An 8,016-nucleotide genomic window follows, 5' to 3' on the forward strand; every position below is an offset into this window, starting at 1 on the left:
GGCTAGTTGCACTGGTAAAATGTAAGGTGGACAAAGAATTTCCTCAACCCATCATTTAAATGGCATTAAAGAACAATTTAATGGACAATTAAATATGTTCTACCCACTCCATCTTTGTTAATTTCAGTGCAGATGCCAAATGCAAATTCTTTTATATTAATTGTCAGTGTATCTGTACAGTAGCTCTCTTGCAAAGAGCACTTTCGCAAAAGCTCAGTGTGGTGGATTTTGGGTGAGATGGGGAGATCATTTTAACAGAGGCAATTAATGACACTGTTTAACTGACATCAGACTTGAATCATCTCATCAAATGCCCATGTCTTTGTCATAGGAACCCACCAAACACCAAGCTCCAATGTCGAGCAGATGAGAGGTTGAGAGCTCTTGCACAAATGGCTTTGTTTACGTAAGTGCTCTTATCAACTTGCTCTTTTTCTATATAAGGATCTTACATTCTCTCTCTCTCTCTCTCAAAGTACTCGTGCCCATCTGCTCTTGGCTTCTCTTCTGTGTTTTGTAAGTAGACATCTTCCAGTGAATTGAATTATAAATTTTTATGTTATCTAATATTCAATCAAACCATTATTTTCTGTGAGGGTTTTTTGTTGTCTGATCCCAACTAGTCTGAATTAAGGTTTTATTCAGACTGAGTTGCCATGGACTGAACCACTCAATGTCTCAGTCATGCTTCAGTTCATGTTGGGCATTCAACAGAAGAACTCCTCAATCAGATCAGATTAATTACTCATATATCTTCCGTCAAATACTCACCTCTGGTTTTGATTTTTATTATATAACAGCAACAAGCAACACTCCAGAATGAAGCTGTTGGCTCTTCTTCTTGTCCTGTTGATGGTGAACTTTAGCATGGCTGTGCAGAGGAAAGCTCTAACAGATGAAGTGCAGAGTCAGGAAGGACGACAACTTGTTAACAATGAAATTGATGATGAACAGGATGCAGATAAGAACAACGTAGCTAGATACTCCGGAGGTGGTATCAATAACCATCACAGTATACCTAGACAATACTTTGACAATTATGGCAGCAGCCCCAAAGGAGAAGATGGCAATAGCTCTAGAAACAAATAATGGATAATACTGATTGATGATCAGTAGTTCTTGCTCTTTCTAATGGGTGTAGCACATAAACAACATAAGTTGGGGCCGGAAGTGATGTATATATATATATATGTAGCATATGATACATGATGTAAGGGCTACTGCAAGCGAATTATCAATATAACAATACATATTTGTAGCAGAAAATGTTCCATTAATGTAGAAATGAATGTGTATATTTCTCTCTAATACCACCAAAAAGCAACCCACAAATCCATGGGTCAAGGGCATGAAGGATCTGTTTCATTCCAATATCAAAGCAGTTTCTAGCTTTTTCTTTTTGTGTGGGTCTCTGAGCTGAGATATTGGGATTATGAGTTAAGTGGAGGACATTTTTAGAGACAGTTATTTTGAAGTGAGAGATCCATTCAGAGGTGAGATTGGGTTCAGCTGTAGAAGCCCATAGAAGGCAATTACTTAATGGCTACTGGGAGGATAAGAGGATGATATATAGAAGAAGTTTAGACAAATTAAGCAGTTTCCACAGCAGATCCTGCAGCTCGCCGGGTTGTGCTGGGAGAATAGGCCGAGCCAGGCAGTGGCAGAGTGGGAGTGGCGCATAGAGATGAGGTTTTAGTGGTGGACCGGGGAATGGCGGGTTGGTCACTTGGGTGTGCTGTAGCCCTTCTGATTCTGGGGTTTAGGGTTGGGGGCTTGATGGTGTTTGGCCAGAACTCTTTACCCATTTAGGAGGGCAAACCGGACCAATAGAGTTTCAGAACCAGTCATGATGGACCACAAAATGGGCACATGAATGAGACAAATGGGACAGTAGCCGTAAGAATCCGGACCTGATCCTCAAATCAACCTTATAACACGTCTTAACTGTATGTCGGAAATATCTCCTATATTTATGTGTTATTATTCATGGGGAGATGTTCTCAAGCCACAATGTGATGTGAGATGCATTCTGCCAGGAATAAATCCCAATTCGTAGTAGTAGGCAATGGGCGAAGAATCATACTTGTGACCTTTGTCGCAGAACGATACAGCATCGGCCCAGTGAATTGTAAGCATGCCATTGCGCTTGAAATAAGAAAACAATTGATGTGATGCATTGAATTTATTACAAATGGTGGCGTTTCGTTTTTCTCTGGACGTTGCTGAATTATTTGCCACGGTGTTCACATGTTTACGTTCACTTGCAACTGTATATTAAGAATATCTCTCCATAGATAAAAATATATAAATATGAATATTCTCATATATCTCTATGCACGGCTGCAGAAGTCTGTGAACACGGTGTGAGGACTGAATCCATACTCCACTCCACAGCGCTATTCGCACATTAGAATTGTTAGGTTGGTGCTCATCAACTGTGGTAGATGTTGGCCGCCCACTAAGGCTGGTCGGCCAATAGGTTAGGATTTTGAACTTTATATCAGCTGCCGGACCAACTATATATTAAAATTAAAATCACAAAAAAAAAGAACAAATAAAGGAAAAGTGAAGATTTTACAAAAATGAATGAAGAGTTCACTGATTAAGGCGTTTTTTTCTACTTAGTTGTGTTTCATTTATTTGTGGTGGGGTATTTTAATTAAAAAAATAAAAAATAGAAAGTAGTTTTGAAATTACATATAAGTGTGGCAATTATGGCCTGGTCCAGTTTGCTCAATATTGGGCCAATCTTCATCTAATCTGATCTGATTCAGTCCATACAATTTAAATAATACACTTAACATGTATTTATTAATAAAGTTGGTTTGAATATATAAGTTCATCAAAGCTAATTATTTTTAGTTCATTTTATTGAGAATGAATAATATTTTGATTATTTTTAACTTAACGATAGAGATGGTAATTTGACCTGTTCTCATGGGACTCCACCCTGGTCAGGGTGGGTTTTTTGACCACTGATCAGGGTTCGGAGAGGGTTTAGGGAAAACCCAAAACTCTGAGGTCGGAGGCGGGGCGGAGATGGTATTTGTCTATCCTGATCCCGCCCCGATTATATTATATAACACAATACATATAAAATTGTTAATATATGCTAATGTATATTATATCATAATATATTATTATATATTATATTATATTATATAATATAAAATAGTTCTAGGTAAATTTACAAGTAAAAATGACTGGAGCAAAGTGGTGCAAAGTCGGGGATCCCCGTTCCCCGCGGAGATAAGGATGGGGTTAAGATTTTTTAGGTTCATCGGGGTGAGTCGAAACTTCGGAAAGATTTGCCCCAGGTTGCGAGATGTACCTTGTGGGGGGGGGCGGCGGTCCCCTGGACATAGTCCTTTAGTTCTGGAGTCTGCCGAGAAGCCTAACCTAGCTATCAGCTGCCGTACCCCAGCGGAGTCTAGTCTTCTTATCGAGTCAAGGTATCAAACTCCTGCCGGAAAAACAGTCCCTGGTGGTGCATATCGTGGTCCCAGAAGCGGTACGACCACCTCATCCCTCTAGGAAAGCCCTATAGCTTAAGGCGGAACAACCAAGCTTCTCACTGACCCTGCAATGTCCGATAACGGCGCTGAAGTAGTGAATCTATCGGCACCACAGCTGGGAACAGAGTAAAAATTTCAGTTCAGGTCAAATACGAAACAGACAAAACCCGACCCTGCCTCACCCCGTTGCCATTCCTACTCAACGATATAGATCCAATATGAATCCATTGGATAAAATTTTTATTAGTTCAATAATGCGAGAAACTAGAAAAACTTTGGCCAATCACAATCCTAGTGAATTTTGTTGAATACCAGTTGAATGGATACCATTTCTATTTAAATCTAATGTATATCCATTTCCGTTTCATCCCTATCTATTACATGGCAAGTTGGAGGAGCCTAACCTACATTCTTAGTCTATAAATACTATTTGGTTGAATTTGATGTTGATTATTGGCCTGCCCAATAAATGTAGGACACATGTTAAATTATGGGCCTTATGGCCTTGGTCCTTGCAGGATGCTGTGTCCCTATTTAGATCTACGCTCAATTCTACTTATATATATTATAGACATTCGGAATTAGAAGTCCACTTGAAACAAAAACCTAGCCCGTATAGTCCTCGCTTGAGACTTACTCCATGAGAAAAGGGCTAGGGCTGACCAAGATTTATATATATATATATATATATATATATATATTAAGGATATTCCCCTATCTTTTTATTTTATATGTTAGTTAATTTGTGCTTAAACCTAACCCCTTAGTTTTATTTTTGAAAAAAATATAAAAGGCATGTAATTAGTAGTAAAGTGATGATACATCCCACCAATCAAGGGCCGGTTTGCAATGAGTACTATAGGAAAAAAAAGAGATGGGTTAGGGGAAAGTTATTAATTAGCATCGAATGAAAAAAATGGTACAGATACATCCCTTCTATTGTATCAGGGATCATTGATACTTTGAACATGAGAGAGAAAGAGAGATTGGTTTGCTGAAAATTCATGATATACAATTTTTGCATATACAATTCATGATAGGTTGATACTTCGAATGTTGGTTGCATGTAAAATCAAAATTTTAAAATATTTAATTTGTTATATCATTGGTTCAATTTTTTTTTTTTTTGCTTCATGGTGCAGCTGCTAGCTCATGCACCATAGAATTTGCCTAATTTAGAAATGTCTCTCCCAATTTGCTTCACATTATTGTGTAATGCAACGAGTTCAAATCAGCAGGAGAACCACTTTTGCTCCATAGATGATACATAGGTTGTGGGGTAATGCAACAGGAGAACCAATTTGCACTGATTGCTGATAGGGTTCTAGATCCATAAATAGTAGACTCCCACTATGGACAGAATTTTCTTGAACCCATCATTTAAAGAGCACTAAAATCAATCTTTTTTTCTCATTTTGGTGGAGAGTGGAGACTCCAAAACCGATTATTTTTATATCAATGTCAGTGAAGTAACCCTAGTTTCTTTTTCTATATAAGGAGCTTACACCATATATCTCTGCTAAGTCATTAACTCATCACACACAGTCTGCCTTCATCTGTCTCTTGGGATCAGTTGCTTCAAGATTGTTTGTAAGTGGACAGTACTATAACGTAACTACGCCATATTGATGCTTAAAAGTTAAACCCTTTCTGTGTTCCTAGTTGTAGGGAACCTGCATATTTAGTGTACAGAGATTTCTGCTATATAGGCTTCTATCTTATTATCTTATTTATATCTGTTCGTGCATGAACGTAGCTTCTGATTAATCTAATTTGTTGATATATATGGTATGGCAGAAACCAAACTAATTACAACTCAGAGAAATGAAGTTGGTAGCTCTTTTTCTGGTCCTAATGATGGTGAGCTCTTGTCTGGCAGTGAGCCGGAAAGCTCTAATGGCTGAAATACATGGACAAGACCAGAAACAGCTTGTCGAGAGTGGAATATTTGGAGGAGAAGTTGACAAGGAGACAAGTACTGAAGTCTCGTACCGAGTTGGGGCCAATGTCAACAACCATCATACCATTCCTCGGCAAAACTACGACAGTTGGAGTGGAAAAGGAGATGATAATAATGGTGGAAATTAATTAATGGATGTGGGTATTAATTAATCCTGATCTTCGGCTGTTTATTGATGTTGTAACGAGTACTACTGTATGCGTATGCACCATGCAATATATACATGTTCCCATCGAGTCTATACATATATTTGTATAATTAATAAATATATATTTTACCTATAAAATTTAACTTCTTAGGCTTAGTTTGGGAGGAGTAAATGGGGATATGTAGAGTGCAAAACCTTATATTTTATATTATTTTGTATGTATTTATCCTGTATATTTTTGCATTTGTACTCTTTCTAAACTGTGCCTTAATTGATATTAACGCTAATAAATTAACGAGTTTGTGCAACTTTTGGAACAAAGTTTGCAACAAGAATGAAATAGGGAATTTGCTAGAAATCTTGGCCGATGAAAGTGTCGCCTCAGCTTTTGATGAGGTGTCATGGTGGCAACACAAATTATTAATGCAAATGGAAAATCAATTACATACAATGAATGTGGATTTAAGATTTCTAGGGGTGGATTGAATACTGACCGTGGATTGATGTTAAATCCACGGGCAGTATGTGGTTTATAGAGGGGCTACTAATAGATTAGGAGGAAGCTGCAATTTCAGATTTCTGAGGTGGATTGCAGTCCACTTATCCCATATGGTAGCTAGAAGATGTGGGCACAGGTTTTGCGAAAAACAAAACTGATGAATTGAGATATTGTGGCTTTGGTCTCCAAGATAACATTTGGGAGCGGAGTAAATATGCATCAGCCAGCTACATTGATTCGAGCTTTTGGATTTGCGAGGTTGCAACAAAAGATAACATGTATACATGGTAGATAACTAGGAGCCAATACGGTTATATATACGTAGACGAATTTGATATGGGTGGTTATGCGTGTAAACAGATCGAATTTGAATTCGATATCTGAATTTGATTCGATATTCGACGGATATTGAAAATTAATATTTGAATTCAAATATTTGATTTGATTCGAATTTGACTAATTAATTGTTTTAGGTAATTAATAAATATTTTATTTATATAAAGTATATAAATATATAAATTATTTATATAATTTAATTATTATATATATATATATAAATTATATAAAACATTTAAAAAATAGTATATTATCTACAATAATTAAATAATCGATCAAATTTGGATATTTATTGAATCGAATCAGGTCATATCCGAATTCAAATCCGATTAGCTATTCGGTATTAATAGGAAATCCGAATTTGATCGGTTAGATATTCAAATTATCCAAATTCAATTCGATTATGTCAAATCTCGATTTCGAAATCAGATTTTTGAATACCGTTGACACCCCTATGGGTGGTAGATAGTGTGTCTCTACTTGTATTTTCCCTTTATGAAAATGCAAAATATTTGAGAGGGTGGAAGTTTTTGTCATGGTTGTATCACGTAGTATAGAGAAATTAAGGGATATTTTAGATAGGATTATAGATATTTGTTTGTAGGACGTATTTCATTTGCACTGGTGTGAATGCATGGGCTGAACTCAAATTCTGGTTTATTTTTGCTTCGGATTTGGCTTTATCTTATTTATCCGTGAGAAGTGAAATAAGGTTGAACGCAAATGATACGGTCCCTACTTTAAATGAACTGCAAATAAAAATGGAATACAAATTTTGTATCAACAAGTACAATTACAAATAGGTCTGTTCATGAGTCGGGCTCGGGTTTGGATTTTGCCAAATTTTAAATGAAGCCTGGCCCGAAGCCCAAACCTAACATAGTGTAAATCAGGCTTGAAGCCCGGCCCGTGAACAGGTCTAACTACAAATAAAGTTCTATATTGGAAGAATGCAAATGCAAATATGTTCAGTGCAAATACAAGGTTTAAAATACAAATATGGATTAATTGTATACGAGGTTTTACACTGAACATATTTGCAATCTTCGCAAACGGAGCCTAAAGGGGTGCAACCGTGCAAGACTATACCGGTTTAGATTTGCATTTAGAGTATTTTTAGGAAGTGGGAGAGAAATTTAGGTTATGTAAAGAGTAAATTAGTTGGGATTAAGAAAGTTTCAAAGAGAGAATTAATAGAGGTACTTCATTCTCTTTAATTAACAAAAAATTAAAATAAAGAAGATTTGAAGGATCGGTGGAGAGCCACGATTAATCCACGATAAAGAAATTAAAAAAAAAAAGGAAAAGAAAATTTGAAGGGTTCAAATTTCAAGAGTGGGAGAGTGCGAGAGAGATAATTGGATCTGGCTTTACACCACATGAATTTACGGGTCTCTTGGCTAAACTGGAGGAAACCCCTCCATGACCCACAACCCATTACCCGTATAAATATCGCCTAAACCTCTTCTTCTTCTTAATCGTTATTGTCTGATTGCATTGAAGCTTCTCAGAGAAGATCTGATCTTCTAGTTTCATTCACAAATCACAACGAAACGAA

The 8,016-nt window shown here is 36.8% G+C and overlaps 2 long non-coding RNA genes across 2 annotated transcripts; both read left to right on the top strand.

Moving 5' to 3' along the window:
- Nucleotides 1-399: 399 nt before the first annotated feature.
- Nucleotides 400-1,266, top strand: LOC148869002 (uncharacterized). The gene is made up of 2 exons (XR_016107629.1): nt 400-516; nt 801-1,266. It is a non-coding gene; the product is annotated as an uncharacterized LOC148869002 (long non-coding RNA).
- A 3,766-nt stretch (nt 1,267-5,032) lies between these two features.
- On the top strand, nt 5,033-5,931 carry LOC148869003 (uncharacterized). Its single transcript, XR_016107694.1, has 2 exons — nt 5,033-5,105; nt 5,313-5,931. It is a non-coding gene; the product is annotated as an uncharacterized LOC148869003 (long non-coding RNA).
- Nucleotides 5,932-8,016: the final 2,085 nt, after the last annotated feature.

Source organism: Nelumbo lutea, chromosome 2 (assembly GCF_056320005.1).
Source record: "Nelumbo lutea isolate HS-2025 chromosome 2, American lotus-T2T, whole genome shotgun sequence".
In the NCBI taxonomy this organism is placed as follows: Eukaryota; Viridiplantae; Streptophyta; class Magnoliopsida; order Proteales; family Nelumbonaceae; genus Nelumbo; species Nelumbo lutea.